Source organism: Taudactylus pleione, unplaced genomic scaffold (genome assembly GCF_031769625.1).
Source record: "Taudactylus pleione unplaced genomic scaffold, aTauple2 ptg000153l, whole genome shotgun sequence".
Classification (NCBI taxonomy): Eukaryota; Metazoa; Chordata; class Amphibia; order Anura; family Myobatrachidae; genus Taudactylus; species Taudactylus pleione.
The window spans coordinates 75,352-94,613 of NW_028284555.1; the positions used below are offsets into that span (position 1 = coordinate 75,352).

The 19,262-nt window shown below is 47.7% G+C and overlaps 1 protein-coding gene across 1 annotated transcript in view; it reads left to right on the forward strand.

Moving 5' to 3' along the window:
* The first annotated feature begins 4,199 nt into the window (after window positions 1–4,199).
* Window positions 4,200–19,262, forward strand: part of FLRT2 (fibronectin leucine rich transmembrane protein 2) — a 120,016-nt gene continuing 104,953 nt past the window's right edge. The window contains exon 1 of the mRNA XM_088474308.1: window positions 4,200–4,329. The gene's annotated coding sequence lies outside the window, so the exon portion shown is untranslated. The remainder of the gene's footprint in view (window positions 4,330–19,262) is intronic.

Consider the following 19,262-nt stretch of genomic DNA (forward strand, 5'->3'; position numbering starts at 1 on the left):
CTGTCTATCTGCCCCTCCCCTTCTGTGTCACGCCCGTCTATCTGCCCCTCCCCTTTAGAATGTAAGCTCTCACGAGCAGGGACCTCTTCCCTCATGTGCTTCTCCTTACTTTCTTCTACTCCTTACTCCCCATAAGGGCACCTAACACGTCTCTGCCAATTCCCTTATGCTTATTGTGAATGTTATAATCTCTATTGCAGCAATGTATATAAGTCGTGTCATTGTCCTGCACTGCAATGTACTGTAAGTTACTTGTTTCCTGTTCACCTATTAGTTCTATGTACTATGTAAGGCGCTGCGGAACACTTGTGGCGCCATATAAATAAAGGATAATAATAATAATAATTACATAGGATCCTCGGCACCTCAGGAGGTACTGGTGCCACAGACCAGGTTCTGTCAATTCTTCAAACTTTTAGGTGTATTTTTCCTTCTCTCTCATATATGTCATCTTGTACTTGTAGTTTGGATTTATTGATCATTTAACTCATCAAAACCTGGTTTGTATGGTTAATGAACTTCTGAATAAAGATGACCTGCCGAAAGCCTTTGTCAAGGTCAGGATTCCCTAGAATCGATGGGCTGATAAATATGATCAGATTGCATTACCAGGAAGATAATAAACATAAGTAATGATTGTTCAACAAGTAGACAGTCCCCTGGAGCATAGGAATAATTATTCAACCCGTACAGTAATTAAATCATTTATCAAGGCTTGCTGATGTGACATGGTTAATGATTGAAACCCTTAACATAGGTGATTTCCCATGATCCTCGGATCTTCCAGCCTGGCCTGAGAAAAACTCTTCACTTCACCCCTGACACAGAATTTACTAACTCTTCCTCCCATCAGCTTTCCGAAGACTAATTATAGTTAATTCAATCTCTTCATAGACCTGCCCATCAGAGCCTACACTGAGTTAAAAAAAAAAATGCTTCAATTTATGAATTAATTTGTGCAACAAGGAAACTTTGTAGCCGGCACAAGTGAAAACAAGTTTAGCAAATCATCAGCGAACTCTGTACATGTCACCAGTCCTTCACTGTCTGTCAGACTCCAAGATATGGCTACAGATTACAAGAGATAGGAGTCTCCCCTCATCTGTATGGATGTAATAAGAAACTGCTTCAGAGGAATGCTGACATGTAAACAGCCATGGCCAGCTAGGATCAGTGGCGCCCGTACATGTAGAGACAGTATATAAAATATTCTATACTTACCTAAAGTACATAAATGTAAAGACAGTGAGTATAGTATGTACGGTGGGGCCGTAAAGTGTTGTAGGATCTTTAGATTTTACCTGAATTTCTACATAAATGTGACCGTAACTGGTTTTGGATCTTCCTCTACGTCACAGGTTCTCAAACTCGGTCCTCAGGACCCCAAACAGTGCATGTTTTCCAGGTCTCCTCACAGAATTGCAAGTGAAATAATTATCTTCACCTGTGGATGCTTTAAAATGTGTCAGTGAGTAATGAATACACCTGTGCACCTGCTGGGTGATCTGGAAAACATGAACTGTGTGGGGTCCTGAGGACCGAGTTTGAGAACCTCTGCTCTACGTCATAAGAATATTTAAAGCTAACCCAATAAATCAAATAACACACAGAAGGATATACTTTTTCATTTGTTTATTTATCAACATTAAATGTATTTGTCAGGACTCAGTATCGGGTGTGACCCCTGATCAGCAAGGAATCCCATAAAACATTTACAGTAATCAGGGGTACCACAGCTGTGCGGTGCTGCTGGACACCCGAAGTGTAAATGGATGCAGCGTGCATGCGCACGGCATCCATTCACAGATGGGAGAGGGCTAGGAGAAGGCCAGCCAGTGGCTTTACCCCCAGCCTGATGTTATTTGGAGGCGCGCCATGCGGGAACGCCTCCAAATAATGGCACATAGGGGGCGTGGCCTATGATAATGAGACTCAGGGGGGGGGCCCAAGTATGTGACAGGTGTTTTTTTGATTGCAGGTGGTTGCTGCACGTGGATTTTTCACAATTTTTAAAACTTCACATTAGCCACTTCAAAATATGCTAGTACCCAAATTTGATGGGACAACTTATTTTTCCCCAAAAAAGTTGCTAAATACTATTCTTCACCACTTTCCCTAAGACGCTAGACAGCACCTATTGAGACCGTATTCGGGGTTATCCATAGTGATCCCCTATGTCAGAGCATCTTTTGGGGGGTGTCAGGCTGATTTCCCCTAAAATGACAGGACTTTTCCTCTTTGTCGGATCCCGTTTTCACCAAAATGAAATTGAATACGGGGAATTGCGGGGACGTGCGCGATAAGTTTTCACTTCTAAAATCTCTGATGACAGTGAAAAGTCCGGCAACGTACTTTTCACCTCACATGGAATACACCCCTAAGAGGGATGTCTAGGAGCAGAGCATTGTGTACCTGGTAGAAGGGGTCATGTTGGAGGGTCTGGGGACGTGACCGCATCACATTCACACGATTTTTGGGTGCTGCAGAATATGTCTGCACTAAATAAATAACTGATAATAAAATAAAATATTTTTACAGTGTATTTTAATGAAAATTCCTCCCAAAATAGAGCACATGTCATGTTCACGGCACAGTTCTCCTGCTGCTATCACATAAGACCAAGTTTTCCTAATATACACTAGGGTGCTGGCAATTATACAGGTATTATATACCGGAGTTTATGCGATCTCTGCTGGGTGGCTAGTCCATGTCTACTCTACATTTACAGGTAGACCCTAGAGCATGGGTCTTCAACCTTTGGCCCTCCAGCTGTTGTAGAACTACAGCATACTTGCCTACCCTCCCGATTTGGTCGGGAGCCTCCCGAAAATCGGGTGCCGCTCCCGACCTCCCGGGAAGGCAGGCAATCCTCCCTGCCACGGCGATGTGTCTGCACCCCCCCGCGCCTTTAAGTACAAACCCCGGCAGCAGGGGGGCCGGTGACGCGATTCGCGCTGAATCGCGACATCGTGGCTCCACCCCCTGCTGCACAATGCCATTAATCACGGCATTGTGAAGAGGGGCAGAGCCACGATGACGCGATCGCGCTGTCACGCCCCCATGCTCCACCCCCAACGCTGCGTCATGTGCCGGGCCCCGCCCCCTTTGGCCGCGTCACACCCCCAGCCCTGTAAGCCCGACAGCTCCCTCCCGGAAGGAGGCAGCTAAATGTCGGCAAGCATGAACTACAGATCCCAGGATGCCTTGCCACAGTTTTAGCATGCTGTTATATCAAAAAGGTGGCAGGGCATGCTGGGATGTGTAGTTCCACAGCAGCTGGAGGGCCAAAGGTTGAAGACCCCTGCCCTAGAGGTTCCTGTACAGTGAACATCTTGCACAAATAAGACAACAGCAGAAGAGAGACTGATTTCTGGTAATGAGCTGCATCTGGCGCTGTTACCCCGTATTGTGACTCAGTCTTCCTCTATGTCTCTCTGTGATGCCTTCAGCTGTCACTCAGAGCAGACACATGAAAGTGTGCTGTGCTGCAGACTGGGGGGAAGAAATGCTCTTTTATCTGTTTACATTCCAGCATGACAGACTGTGTGATTTAAATGCATTTTGCAAACATTATTATTTACCCTCTGCTCTCCTTCACATTGCTGCCTGCTCAGAGGATTACTATTCTCCTTTGCCTATTGCTGGAATTTTGTATGAAACAAGTTAAAGTGAAATAATTGAGGTTGCAGCACAGCTTCTCACAGATCGGGCTCCTCGGCAGAAGAGGCCGTTTCGCAGAGCTCCAAAGTCTCACAGTTTCCACGACTCCCTGGAATGTGATTTCCCACCGCAAATTGCGTTCGGTAGAAAAGCCGCAATTGCAAGACTCATTCATCGCGACACCTGTGTTACCACCACGCACGCCAGTCGGCTACAGCATACAGCCCACGTAGGCCAGGCACACGTAACATTTACGTCACGCGTATGCCTATGTTGTAAACCAAGGATTCTAAACTCCAGTTAAGGTCAACAGGTCATGTTTTGTGGATGTCTTTAATCATGCCCAGGTGAGCTACTCTACGTTGCTGTATCAGTAATTTTCCCACCTGCTGCCACAGACAGAGATTCTCAAACAAATCAGCATCAGCGGATTCCCAAACAGTCAGTCATGACTGGTTCACTAGCTCATCAATATTATCCACTCTCTGCCCCTGCCTCTGACCACCCACATATAATACGACTATCTCAGGCATGAATGCGTCTCTGTTCCAGTCTGCAAGTATTTGCAGTTGTGCGGGGAGGAATGCCTGTACTGCCCATAGCCTGGGATAAAATGCTTCTCAGGCAGCGTGTTGTACATGGACGCCAGGAGGGATATCCAGAACACAGGTAATTCATCTTTGCATTCAACCAAAGATTTACACTATGGGCAAAATTTACTAAGCGGCGGTTTCTATTCTATTCTAAACCCCGCGGTTTGGTGGCGGTTTCTATTCTATTCTAAATGACAGCCCTGTTCTATTCTATCCAATGTGTTTTGATGGCAGTTTTGCAGCAGTTTTGGCCTTAGTAAATCTGCAGATAGCAAAACCGCTACAAAACTGCCATCAAAACACATTTTAGAATAGAATAGAACAGGGCTGTCATTTAGAATAGAATAGAAACCGCCACCAAACCTCCGGGGTTTAGAATAGAATAGAAACCGCCACCAAACCACCGGGGTTTAGAATAGAATAGAAATCACCGTCAAACCGCCGCTTAGTAAATTTTGCCCTGTGAGTGGAAATGTCCATCCATATCATGTGTAGTCCACAGCAAGCACTGAGCGGTCAGCTTGTAGCAGCCCATGTAGTAAGATGGACAAAGGCTGACACCTGGTTGTTTGGTAGCTGATAATGCTCATTACTGTTCTTACTACAATCAGGAATGTGACCAGCTCCTCTGACACTTAAGGGCCCCATACAACTGCCTGCCGTTTCGCCAATTCCCCGATGTGACCGAAACTGCTGATCCATCTATCGGAAATGCCAATAGGCGGACATCGATGTTTTCCAATCCAACTGCGAATTTGTGAAATTGTTTAAATCTCAGATTTGCTGATCCCAATCATATTTTGGTTGGGATTGGCAAGTCAGGGAAATCCAACATGTTGGATTTCACCAATGCCCCGGTGTCTGGGGATCGGGGAATTGCCCTAATCCATCGCTGATGTATGGGGGCCTTTAGTTAAGGGTTTCAGCACACGAATGGTTCTGTAGTACATGTTGTTAGTTGATACAGAAAAGATGAAGGAATGGCACCAGTGGACAGTGTGACAACAGCCTCATATCACTGCTCTGTGCTGCTGGGGACCCTGCTCCTCCCACTATGTAACTCTCAGTCTGTGACTTACTGTATCAGTGTGAAGCAGCCTCATATCAGTACTCTGTGCTGCTGGGTACCCTGCTCCTCCCACTATGTAACTCTCAGTCTGTGACTTCCTGTATCAGTGTGACAGCAGCCTCATATCACTGCTCTGTGCTGCTGGGGACCCTGCTCCTCACACTATGTAACTCTCAGTCTGTGGCTTCCTGTATCAGTGTGACTGCAGCCTCACATCACTGCTCTGTGCTGCTGGGGACCCTGCTACTCCCACTATGTAACTCTCAGTCTGTGACTCCCTGTATCAGTGTGACTGCAGCCTCATATCACTACTCTGTGCTGCTGGGGACCCTGCTCCTCCCACTATGTAACTCTCAGTCTCTGGCTTCCTGTATCAGTGTGACAGCAGCCTCATATCACTGCTCTGTGCTGCTGGGGACCCTGCTCCTCCCACTATGTAATTCTCAGTCTGTGTCTTCCTGTATCAGAGTGACAGCAGCCTCATATCACTACTCTGTGCTGCTGGGGACCCTGCTCCTTCCACTATGTAACTCTCAGTCTGTAACTTCCTGTATCAGTGTGACAGCAGCTTCATATCACTGCTCTGTGCTGCTGGGGACCCTGCTCCTCCCACTATGTAACTCTCAGTCTGTGGCTTCATGTATCAGTGTGACAGCAGCCTCATATCCTGTGGGTAGATTTGCTGATATATAATGATGTGTCAGTGATTTTAGTAATCAGTGATCTATAGTTAGATCTTGGTTTGTGTAAATGAAACATCTTCCCAAAAAAAGAAACTCAGAAGACTCCGCATGGGGTGGAATAACCATCCGTGTGAATTGAGGCGCAGGAACGTGCATATGGCAGCGTCTGGCGGTGAAGAGGTTAAAATACTCTAGTTCTACAAACCCATACTTTCTTTTTTTTCTTCACATGAAGAAAACTCTTTTACTTCCACTAGGAAATAAGTAACAACGTGACAGACGCTTCTTTATTATTACATTTTTAATTTGGCAAGGAGAATAATCCCCCGGTTTAATGTCTCTGTATACACGTTGCAGGAGCGCACAGATGGAATCTGAGCCTTAAGCGGGCATCCAATAAAATAGAGAAATATTAAGAGAGGGGATTAATTCTGCAAAGGTTTCATGTGAGATCAGAGAAAATCATAACCTGAAACCTGATCCCGGCCAGAACATCTGGCGCTTATTAAGGCTTCTATTCCCGAACTTTATCTCAGGAGCTGGCAATCATCATTAATATTTTAGGTGCCAAAGAGGGGAATGCATGTGTGGACCCGTACCCACCCATAGTGAGCACAGGCGTTTGTACTCTCCATCACCTAATTATCATAAACTGTTTACAATCACAAAAACCCATAATGGGATTAGCGCAGTTGTCAGCGCTCTTTTTTTTTTAGCTGGATCCTCTTTGAGTTGAAGATTTTAATGGCTGACACAAGTCAGGCGGTTCCTCTTCCTCAGGGATGGAGGGTTTGTGAGGGTCAGTAGGAGAAAGGATGGGATGAAAGTTGTGTCTGGATTGTGTCTCCTCGCACATCGGTAACTGCCCTCCCTGTCCATCTGCCGTCCTCCACAGGAGATCTTCTCATGTGCACCTCATTAAAATAAAACCTCTTCTCTTAGTGCACAAATCAGCTTCGGATGGGACGATTATCAGAAGGTTCCTGAAGTAAAGCCCGGGGTGATAACAGGTCAATTTCCAGCAGAGAACGCAGTGACGACATCTACAATTTTTGTCGGCATAGAGTTGCTTTATCCAGATGCTATGTGATGCTACATGGCCTGGCAACGTAGAGGGCCCCAGGACTCGGAGGAACACATGGGTCTCTAAGGCCACCCGCAGTCTGGATCTGAATTGAGTTATTCAGGTGACAAATTAATTTGGCAGCTACAGAGTATATAATGAATATACCTGTACAAATCGCCCTTTCCGTCTGCTGGCCCTATGTGAGCTGATCCCACCAGTCCGGAATGACAACCGACAAATCTTTCCAGTTTAGCCACATACATTTCCCGGATCAGTCTCAATAGAGCAGTCAGCAGGGGAACCATATACAGAGGCAGCTAGCGGTCATGTGCCAACAGGATAACCCTGCCCTAATATCAGCTGATGGTTTTAGGCAGGTGTTTCTCTCTCTATCTCTTTCTCTCCATTCTATCTATCTATCTATCTATCTATCTATCTATCTATCTATCTATCTATCTATCTATCTATCTATCTATCCCTCTGTATTCATATAAAATATGGTGCTATTTTCATTTATGCTGTTGTTAGCAGTTTCTATTAGAGATGTGCGCCGACCCTCGTGTTTTGGTTTTGGATCTGAATCTGGTTTTGGATTTTTTTCCTTAGTGTTTTGTTTTTCGGTTTTGGAACTTAATTTTTTCTTCAAATATCATAAAAACTGCTAAAAACACATTAAATGGGTCTGTTTTTGTTCATACAGTATTAACCTCAATAACATTTATTTCCAGTCATTTCCAATCAATTTTGACCACCTCACAATATTTTTTTTTTTCATGTAATTAAGGCCAAAAGGTTGCATCCAGCTAGCTGGCTGACTAAGCTAAGTGACACAGTGGGCGGCAATAACATGTGGCAGTTCAGCTTCTAATTTCCAACACGGATACAGTGTGGGTTGGATACACCAATAGTGCACAGTTAGTGACAGCAGTGTCGGCAGAGCAGGGTTGCTGACGGTGTCCTCAGTACATGGAATGGCAGTGCTGCGGTACTGGCAGTGTCCTCAGTGAAGGGTACCGGTGGTGTCAGCAGTGCGGGGGTGCCAGTGGTGTCTTTAGTGCAGGTTTGCTGGCTGTGTCGGTAGTGTGGGGTTGTTGACAGTGTCCTCAGTACATGGAATGGCAGTGCTGCAGTCAGGGCCGGATTAAGGTCTGTGGGGGCCCCTGGGCAACAAACATGTGGGGGCCCCTACTAAATGTGACAAGCTGGGGGTATGCGCAATGGGGACCCCAGTAGTGTCAGTGCCCACTTTGGTAGTGTCCCATGTGCAGAGCCCACAGTAGTGGTGCCCTTTATGCAGTGCCCCCAGGAGTGGTGCCCCTTATGCAGTGCCCCCTATGCAATACTCCCATTTGTAGTGCCCCCAGTAGTCATGCCTCCTGTAGTTATGCACCCTGTTGTAATGCCCCCTGTGGTTGTGTCCCCAATAGTAATGCCCCCTGTATAACTACCCCCAGTAGTAATACCCCTGTAGTTGTGCCCCCAATAGTAATGCCCCCCAGTAGTCATGCCCCCTGTGTGTGCACAATAGTAATGCCCTAGTAGTAATGCCCCCTGTATAAATTCCCTCAGTAGTAATACCCCTGTAGTTGTGCTCCCAGTAGTAATGCCCCCTGTTGTAGTGGCCCCAGTAGTAGTGCCCCCCTGTAGTAGTGCCCCAGTAGTAATGCCCTTGCCTTCAAGTAGTAAAGCCCCCAAGAGTAGAGGCCCCCAATATTAATGCCCCAGAAGTGGTGCCCCCAATAGTAATGCCCCCAGTAGTAATGCCCCCCCCTGAGTAATGCCCCCAGTAGTAATCCCCCCAAGTAATGCCCCCAGTAGTAATGCCCCCCCTGAGTAATGCCCCCAGTAGTAATCCCCCCAAGTAATGCTCCCAGTAGTAATCTCCCCCCGAGTAATGCCCCCAGTAGTAATCCCCCCCGAGTAATGCCCCCAGTAGAAAAGCCAATTGCACTTAAAAAAAAAAACAGCTAATACTTACCTTAAACCCCGCTCCCGCTGCCGTCCATGTGCATTCCGCCCGGCTGCTCCTGTGCACTATGGGAGACACGTCATGACGTCTCTCCCATAGTGCACTGCATGAGCCAGAAGCTGCCGCCAGAGCTCACGAATGAGCTCCAGTCTCTGGCTGACACTGGGAGCCGGGCGCCAGCTGGTTACAATCAGCGGGTGTCTGGCAAATAGAGCATCCCCACGGCGCCGGGGTTAGGTTGACCGGAGGAGGCGGAACTGGTTCCGTCTCCTCCGGTTCACATTAACCCCGATGGGTGTGGGGGCCCTTCAGGTGTGGGGGCCCAGGGGCGATCGCCCCTGTCGCCCCCCCCTTAATACGGCCCTGTACCCATAGCAACCAAGTGGAGGCGTTACCCATAGCAACCAAGTGGAGGTGTTACCCATAGCAAGTAAGGGAAGGTGTTATCCATAGCAACCAAATGGGAGGTGTTATCCCTTTTGACCAATCAGACTCTAGCTTTTTATAGAATGTACTATATAAAGGATAGCTACAAGCTGATTGGTTATGATGGCCAACACTTAGAATTCCTAAATCTCTCACACAGTGTGCAGTATTTTTCTGGGCCCCACCCTTTCCCCAGGTGACTGGGGGTCTATTCAGCAAGAGTGACCATGTTGTCCAGAATATTATCAGGCAACATTGTCACAAGTTTTTAGCAATTATGATAATTTATTGCTGCTATTCAGCAATATTTTCTGCAGGGACAGCGGTTGTGGTAACACTCTGTCCCTGCGATGTCACAGAAGGGATTGTTATCGGGATTCAGAAAACAATCCCTTCTGTTTGTTCCTCTGCACATGCTCAGTCATGCGCTCGGGAACAGGCTCCGTCCAGGCTTCCCGGTGACCACAGACAGGGTAAGTACAGATCCAGCCTGCCGGAGCCTGGGCGGGCTTACAAGATGCTGCAGGGATTTATGGGAAAATTTCCCTCTGTCCCTGCAGTTTTCGGAATATTTAAGTATTTTCCTCATATAATGCCATTCTGAGATAGCGTTATATAAAGGAAATATTTTAACGCTTTTTTCTTTGTTGAATAGCAAAAAGCGTTAAACCACTGTAGAGATCAATGGCTGATCCCTACAGTGCGCAACTCTGCAAATTAGGAAAATATGGAGAAGATAATTACGGTATGATCTCCATATACATATTGCTGAATAGGGCAAAAGCTTAAATAATGCGGAAACGAGCGTTTCCGCATTTTTTACGTTAATTATATCATGCTGTATAGACCCCTGGATAATGTTTCATCAGGAAAATGAAAGGAGTAATTGCCTAAATGAATGGTAAAGTAGATAAAGTGAACTATAAGGGATAAATTTACTAAAGTGAGAGTTTTCAGAAGTGAGTTTTAAAAGTGATGTTGCCCATAGCAACCAATCAGATTCTACTTAACATTTAACTAGCACCACCTAGAAGATAATAGCTAGAATCTGATTGGTTGCTATGGGCAACATCACTTTTAAAACTCACTTCTAAAAACTCTCACTTTAGTAAATTTACCCCTAAGGCTCAAATATATATGAACAATTTTACTTTAAAACTACAGTAAATGGACACAATATAAGACATAAAATAGTAACATAGTAACTGTGGTACAGAGCTATACTGATACAAGGGTGCTGAAAAAAAAAGCTGTTACATTGGACAAATTCAGTCTGTGAAAACAAAAGTTCTTATATAGAAGACAAGCTCCCACTAGCAACCTGTGTTACTACCCACAGTGTGAGAAGGTTAAAGTCATGCAGATTATCAGCCAGTCATAGTGCGCTACCTCTGAATTGTAGCAGTTGGTGCTGGCGTCCCAGCACAGATGGATATTGGCCCTTTGTGCTGCATCTCAGTATTCAGGAGTTGGTGTTGAGCAGACTCCTCAGGCCGGACAATCCTGTAATAACCCTGGTAATATATCACCTCGGGTAGCTCGCTCGTGTAGTGGCTGAAGTGAAGCCGCCTCTTTGTGGATGTTAGGCGGAATCTATGGGCGGATGCAGGGTACCTGGTCTGGCTTTGTCCTCGTAAGGCTGGGAGCACCGGGCTGACTGATGTATCGTGGTAAGTTTGCTCAGAGAAGCCCAGGCACTGTGCTGCTGCAGGTCTGGATTACTATACCAGAGGCGAAACGCGTTGGAATTTGACCCCAGTGCCTTTACATTTGCATGCGGATCTTTCATGTCCATAATTTCAATTTTATTTTTTATTTCGTTATTTTTATTACTCAATGTGTCATAATTGTGTGTATATTTTAAGTAGAGGCTAGTAAAATATTATTTACTATTAAACCATATACAGTTGAGTTTTATTAACAATTTCCATACCCATAACGCTGTTTCACTATGTCTTCACTTTGTTATAGCCATGAGCTGGGAGGCTGACACCCCTCCCGCACACAAGCCCCCCACCCCCCATGCAGCTGCTTATTTCTTCTCTGGAAGCGGTTCAAATTGGGCCATTTTGTTTCAGAATATTATTACAATCCTGACTCTACCACCAGATCTATAGAGGGATTCCCATATCCCTCAGCATTCCCGAAGGCCAAAGAGAGACACTTAGGAAATAGCACAATAACATGGTAGCACAGTGGCATAATGGTTAGCACTGTTGTCTCACAGTGCTCTTGTCATCAATACTTGTGCCCTATCTTCTACCCCTTTTACACAGACTTAAAAAAACTGGGTTGATGCACGAGAACATGCATCAACCCGGGATTTTTGTCTGTGTAAATGGATAAACCTGGGTCCAGTGACTTGGGGATCCGACCCGGCTGGCTTGAAGGGTTGAGCATGGGTCATTCTCGTGTCAACCTGCAGTGTGAGCAGCACAACCTGGGTCATTCCGCATGCCGCCCGACTGGCCGGCTTCAGTTGCGCTTGGAGATGACATCATCTCCAAGCATCCACTGCAGGGTCGACCAGAACGGAGCAGTGCACCCCACTCGCCCCCCTGCCTCCGGACCGCTGCCGAGTAAGGTAAGGGGGTCGCAGAGCGGGAGGGCAAGAAGCACTGCTCACCTGCACCGGAGAGCCGGGTCAGTGCTGACCCGACTTCGGTGTGAACGTAAAAGAGGGTCTGTCCCGGGTCTGATGGTGTAAATGAGGTATACATTTTGATGATGAGGTACACTTGTTATTTATTGTTCTGTTTTATCAATGTGTTGTCCAAAAATATTATTTATACTACAGCCTTAATCTACTCAAAATCTCACCAAACATCCCAAAGCTTGGTCTTACTATTGTTTATAGAAACTAGAGATGAGCGGTTCCGGTTCCCTGAGAACCGGATCCACCCGAACTTCGGGGATCCGGGGTGATCCGAGGCGCCCCTGGGATCCCTAATTGAGGCAAAACCTTGCGATCCTCTGTAGGATCTTGAGGTTTTGCCTCGAGCGGCCATTTTTAAAAATCCCTTTGCCTTCAATGGGTAAAGCACTGATTGACTGACAGAGCCGTCTGTCACGGCTCTCGGCCAATCAGCGTTAAGCCCATTGAATTCAGTGAAAAAAGATGGTGCTGGTTCCTGCAGCCGGTACCCCCCGCTGCCGACACATCTGCTGCTGCCGACCGCCGATGCCAACACAGCAGCTGTCGGCACCCCCACTGCTGACACCACCGGCAGCCCTGCTGCTGACACCACTGGCTCCCCTATGCTGCCGACACCGCCGGCACCGTGCATTGAGAACACCCCTGCACTGCCGACACAGTCAGCAAACCTGCACTGAGGGCACCGCTGGCACCCCCGCTCTGCTGACACCGCCGGTACCCTGCACTGAGGACATTGCAGCCAGGGCCATCTCTTCCATTGGGCTTGTTGGGCAGTTGCCCAAAGGGCCAAAGCTTCTAGGGGCCCGTCAACCCGCCCCCCTGTAGCCATGGCCAGTTGGTAAATTTGTGATATTTTTTAAAGCCGGCCGCCGGCACACTGTATTCCAATTCCCCCCCCCCCCCCTCCGGGTGACGTATACTCCCAGTTTCATTTAATCCGCTGGCTTTAGACCAGTCAGACTGAGTCTCTCTGTCATGTGAGAGACAACTTCTGACTGGTTGATGACCAACAGCAGCTCGGCCCAGGCCAGGCAGTATGGGCATTGCCTTACCTTTAGAGGTGCTGCTGCTGTGTGTGCCGCTCAGCCACTGCCGCGTAGACTCGAGTCCCGGACCTGGAGGACCCGTCCCGGTCTCAGCCTCCTCAGGAGGCTCCTCTGCCAGCCACTGCCTCTCTCCTGACGACTACAGACCCGGCCACAGGTGCACCCCCCCCACCGCAAAGGTAAGGACTGCGCTGCGGCTGGGCTGCGCAGTATGAATCAAATGACTGCGCAATCCGCTATAATTATAACCCAACAAAATCTCACTATGACGGGGCTTATTGCTGCAATAATACCATATCATACTAAGATATGATATAATACCATATCAAAGTATGATATGGTATTATTGCAGCAATAAGAATGAGACTGCCTCTGCCATCCAGATCTGTGTGAGAGCTGAGTTAATGAAAAGGTTTATACATTGTTATACACTAAATCTCAAGGTTTAATTTTAGTGACTATTTACATATTTTTCCTGTGAATGGGTGGGCATTGAGAGGGTCCCCAATGCATTGCATTGCCCAGGGCCCACACTGCTGTTAAGACAGGCCTGGTCAGACGCTTAGACTGATGTAGGTGTCGTACTGTAACATAAAGGACCTGATTAAGAGGTGGACGCTATCGCTTCCTCTCTTGCATCTGTTTGAGGAGCCATGGCTGCGATAATATGCAAATGCCAGTATCAGCCCTTTCCCTGGTGTAGTAGACTGCGTCTGAATGTGCAAACCCTGAGGCCCCCGCTTTCAGCGTCCTTGCATGTTATAACACCATCGGCAGTTCCTGTGTCTGACCACGGCCTCGGTGGCTGTGCATCTACGAACATAGGGCCTGATTCAGACCCGCTCACAAGCGATATGCGCTTGGGAGCAGGTCGATGTTAGGCCACTGCGCATGCACACGCCGGAACCGGATCCGATGAGCGCGAGACCCGGCTAGTGACGGGCGCTCCGTCGCTCCGGGTCTCGCACCAAAAGGGGGCGGCTGTCGATTTTGATCGGGCTTGCGGCCATGAGACTCTACCACAAGGGTCTTGTCGCTGGTGACCCACAGCTATGCGAGCAGCCAGGAGGCCGCTCCAAAACGCCCTGCTTCAGAGCGAGCGCTCTTTCAGAGCGTCCGGCTCTGAATCAGGCCCATAGTCGCTATGAGAACATTAACATTATGTTCGAATTGTAAAATCCTCTAAATCAAGCCCAGAGTGTCAAACTACAGTCACACAACTTTAAGGGTTAAAGACTGGCTCCAACATAACTAAGCAAAATCCTGGCCCTAAGTGCCACTAATTTGCGATCCAGAGATCTGGTTAGCTGGCGCGTTTCCTAACATTCTGAGCACCGGTCCTCAGAATGCAGAGTCACACTGTATTTGTATGTAAGTCTATAAATAGAGCCACATTATTGGTCAATCCATTCCACTGTGGTCTCGACAGGACTTGTAAACATTTAAGGCCAAATTCATCCAACAAGCGTGTGCTAAATTTCGCGGCCAAATGGAAACATTTTAAGATTTTTTTTTTGCTCACCCCCAAATTTGAGCTGTAGGAAGCAGTGGGCTCGGCATTTATTTATGTTTCTCAAATTGAATAATTAATTTGTCATCTGTAATTGGGAGCCAGGACTATGCTGGTTAATGTCTGAATTTCTGATATGAAGCTTTGAATACACCCTGGGTCAGCACTATATATCCAAGGAACACATAACATACAGAACATAACCTGCATTATCCTCTCAGGGGGAACCAGCCTGGCCTGACTGCAATTAAAGGGGGAAAAGAAAAAAAGACAAAAGAATAACACAGCGTGGCCGCCCCTGGCTATTGTTCAGATGAATTGTCGGTTTGCTGTATAATGACTTGTGTATGTGGTGTGTATTTATTTTCCTGGTTGTTAAAGCAAGTGGTAGAAAAGCTCATTTTTATTGTTCATTTAAGCCAGGAAGTAATACTGCATAAATGGAGAGTAAATCTGACCGGCCTGCAGCTTTCTCCTAACAATAAGTCTGCAGATAACCGCTCGCTGATTGACGGACGGCTGCCCAGCATTCTCCCGGATGACTGCACTTACTGTAGGTAGTGGTTCCTCAGAATACTCTGTGCTCTCTCTGCGTTCACAATCATATATTTTACAATGTGTCCGTCCATTGACTATTATTAGCTACTTCCTCATCTCATCTTCACCAGGATAGTAAATAATGGGGAAAATACCTATTTATATGTCATTCAGTTCAAAACAATAATAGAATAAATTAGGAATTGGTGAGATTCTCATTTAGGGGCCTATTTAATCAAATAATATTTGGTTTTTTTTCCCCGAAAACACACAGGGATACCTGCAAATATTAAGGATCCCCCGAATGTACTATGGAGCAGCAGCAGATATCTCCAATATCGTGTTCACTCTAGCTCCGGCGGCAGGCAGGGTGCCGGAGCTAGAGAGGGCACTTACGTGCGTGCGCCTGAAAAGGGGGCATGGCCATTGAAAAGGGGGTGTGTCTATAAGACGCGTTCCCTTGTCGTCACTCTTGGGGGCATGCCCGCCACTTACAGACACGCCGGGCAGCCCCCAAGCACTGCCGACAGGGAGAATAGATGCCGAGGCATGTGCCCAGTGTCTATTCTCCGGCGGTGAACGGGTCACCGCACAATTCCCCACTGCTTCATGCTCTTCACCAGGACGGCCTCTTATTAAAGTCCAGTCTCTTGGCAGGAGGATTTCAGTAAATTCGCGCGGAGATCTTCATCTTCACTTTGCAAATTTGGGCAGAAAATATTTATCACATCCGCATTAATAATGTGGATTGCGATAAATATACAGTTACAGGACCGTGGGCCTGCTTTCAGCAAGGAACGCACGGATGTAGACACACGTAATCGGTCGATGGTTTTGGTCTATGTATGCATTGCAGTGCACGAACCGGACAGTGCGATGGATTATGTGAACGCAGGGAGTCCGCAGCCCCAGGGACAAGTGATTGACAGGAAGTACCGTTTGTGGGTGGTGAGGGGGGGGGGTGGTCGGGCAAACGCAGGCATGCCTGTGCGTTTGGACAGCGTTTCAGGGGCGTGCATAGTTAAGCCCTTGCAGCGGCGAACACAGCCTGAAGTCTAGTTGCACACAGGAAGCCTCGCTATGTCTGCAGGAGGGTCAGGTCAACCACTATTGTGCCTATGGGTCCGATGGTTCTCGATGTTACCGATGTTTCCGCTGTCTTGCCAGGTATAGAGGACACAAGTAATAGGAAGTGGTTGGTATTATGTAGTGCTGGGCGTCTGCTTATTCTGCTGCGATTGCCGTGCGTATGCATTTATTAGCATATTCTCGCAGCGGCCGGGTGCGCACGTCTGCATCCGTGCGTTCCTTGCTGAGTCAGACCCTGTATGCGGACTGTATGCCCTCGGTGAGCTGAATTGAACTGGGCTGAACACATACATACCAATTTTAGTCAAAGCCCCTCCCTATGCGCTTTCTAGTGAGGATGATACATTGCTACTGAGACCATTCCCCTCTCAGGACATACAACTGGATCACAGAGAGGCCTATTAATCATCAGCAGATAATGGACCATACAGATAGACATCAGATCTTTACATGTACGATTTGTCCAAAATAACCCTAAAATATACTGGGTACAATAATAATATATGTAAAAGAAAAAAAAAAAAAAAAAACTAAGCAGAAAATGAAAATAAGTCTTAAGTCTAAGCCTTATATAACCAAACCGTAACCAATTTCTACATCAAAGCCTACCGCAAGTGTTACTCTGACACCCGATTTAAGTGCCAACCCAGGACCAACTATAAGCCCTACCCGTAGCCTAGAATTGTAGGAACAGACCATAGTTTTACAGTGTATCCGGAAAGTAATCACAGCGCGTCACTTTTTCCACAGTTTGTTATGTTACAGCCTTATTCCAAAATTTAATAAATTCATGTTTGTCCTCAAAATTTTACACACAATACCCCATAATGACAACATGTAAAATGTTCTTTTGAGATATTTGTAAATGTAATTAATAAAACAAACACTAAGAAATCTCATGTACATAAGTATTCACAGCCCTTGCTAATACTTTGTTGATGCAACTTTGGCAGCAATTACAGCCTCTAGTCTTTTTGAATATGATGCCACAAGCTTGGCACACCTATCTTTGTGAAGTTTCGCCCATTCCTCTTTGCATCACCTCTCAAGCTCCATCAGGTTGGATGGGAAGCGTCGGTGCACAGTAATTTTCAGATCTCTTCAGAGATGTTCAATCGGATTCAAGTCTGGGCACTGGCTGGGCCACTCAAGGACATTCACAGAGTTGTCCTGAAGCCACTCCTTTGATATCTTGGCTGTGTGCTTAGGGTCGTTGTCCTGCTGAAAGATGAACCGTCGCCCTAGTCTAAGGTCAAGAGCGCTCTGGAGCAGGTTTTCATCCAGGATGTCTCTGTACATTGCTGCATTCATCTTTCCTTCTATCCTGACTAGTCTCCCAGTTCCTGCCGCTGAAAAACATCCCCACAGCATCAGGGGCTGGCTGGCAACTTTTAGCCTGGGGGCAAATGCATGCAGGCGGCCCTGGCAGAGGAGTAGCGTGTAGCCAGGGTGCCCGAAGAACGTGCGTGCTATGGTGCCGCCCCCCCTCAAGTGTTTCAGGGAGGAGGCGGGTCCATATGGGATTAATGTAAGGTAAAAATAAAGATTAGGGGCAGCCCCCTATCGTAGTACCCATATGCAGTGCCCCCGTGTGCCACAGGAGATAACACCCTTATTCAGGCCTCCAGTAGTGCCCCCAGTAGTGATCCCCCCTATGCAGTGCCCCTTGTGCCCCCAGTAGTTGTCCCCCCTGTTCAGTGCCTCTTGTGCCCTCAGTAGTAAGCCCCTTATATAGTGCCCCCAATAGTGGTACCCCCTATGCAGTGCCCCCAGTAGCAGTCCACCCCCCCATGCAGTGCCCCCAATAGTGGCAACCCTTATGCAATGTTCCTTAAATAGTGGCCCCAGTTGTAGTCTCCCCCCTATGCAGTACCCCCAGTATTGCCCTTTATATAGAGCCCCCAGCAGTGGTCCCATGCAGTGCCCCCAGTGGTAGTCCCCTCCCCCTATGTAGTGCCCCTAGTAGTAGTCCCCTCCCCCCTATGCAGTGCCCCTAGTAGTAGTCCCCTCCCCTTGTAGTGCCCCCAGTAGTAGTTCCCCCTTGTAGTGCCCCCAGTAGTAGTAGTCCCCCCTTGTAGTTCCCCCAGTAGTAGTAGTCCCCCCCTTGTAGTGCCCACAGTAGTTGTAGTCCCCCCCCTTTGTAGTGCCCCCAGTAGTAATCCACCCCCCTGGTAGTGCCCCCAGTAGTAATCCCCCCCTGGTAGTGCCACCATAGAAATCCCCCCCCTGGTAGTGCCCCCATAGTAATCCCCCCCCTGGTAGTGCCCCCATAGTAATCCCCCCCTTGGCAGTGTCCCCAGGAGAGAGAGACTTAATAAAAAAAAACACTTACCTGAAACTCCCGCTCCTGGTCCCGACGCTTCCACCGGCTCCTCTGGCCGCTTTGCATTATGGGAGAGACGTCGTCATGACGACGGCTCTCCCATTACCCACTGCGGGAGCAGGAAGATGGCTCCCGCAGTGGGAGCAGCGGCAGCCGATAAGAGTCTGACAGACTCTCAGCGGCTGCTGATTACAGCAAACACATAGCTGCCGACTCCGGCGGCTGTGTGTTTGTGCTGTAGCGCTGACCGGACTCCGTCCGGTCAGCGCTACACACGCGGTGCAATCTGTGTCACAGTGACACAGACTGCACCGGCCCGCGGCCCGCATGACGCTGTGGCCCGGGGGGCACATGGCACCCTGCCCCCTGGCCCAGCCCGCCACTGCACAGCATGATGCTGCCACCACCATGCTTCACTGTAGGGATGGTATTGGCCTGGTGATGAGCGGTGCCTGGCTTCCTCCAAACATAACGCCTGGCATTCACACCAAAGAGTTCAATCTTTGTCTCATCATGGTCTGAGAGTCCTTCAGGTGCATTTTGGCAAACTCCAGGCAGGCTGCCATATGCTTTTTACTAAGAAGTGGCTTCCATCTGGCCACTCTACCATACAGGCCTGATTGGTGAATTGCTGC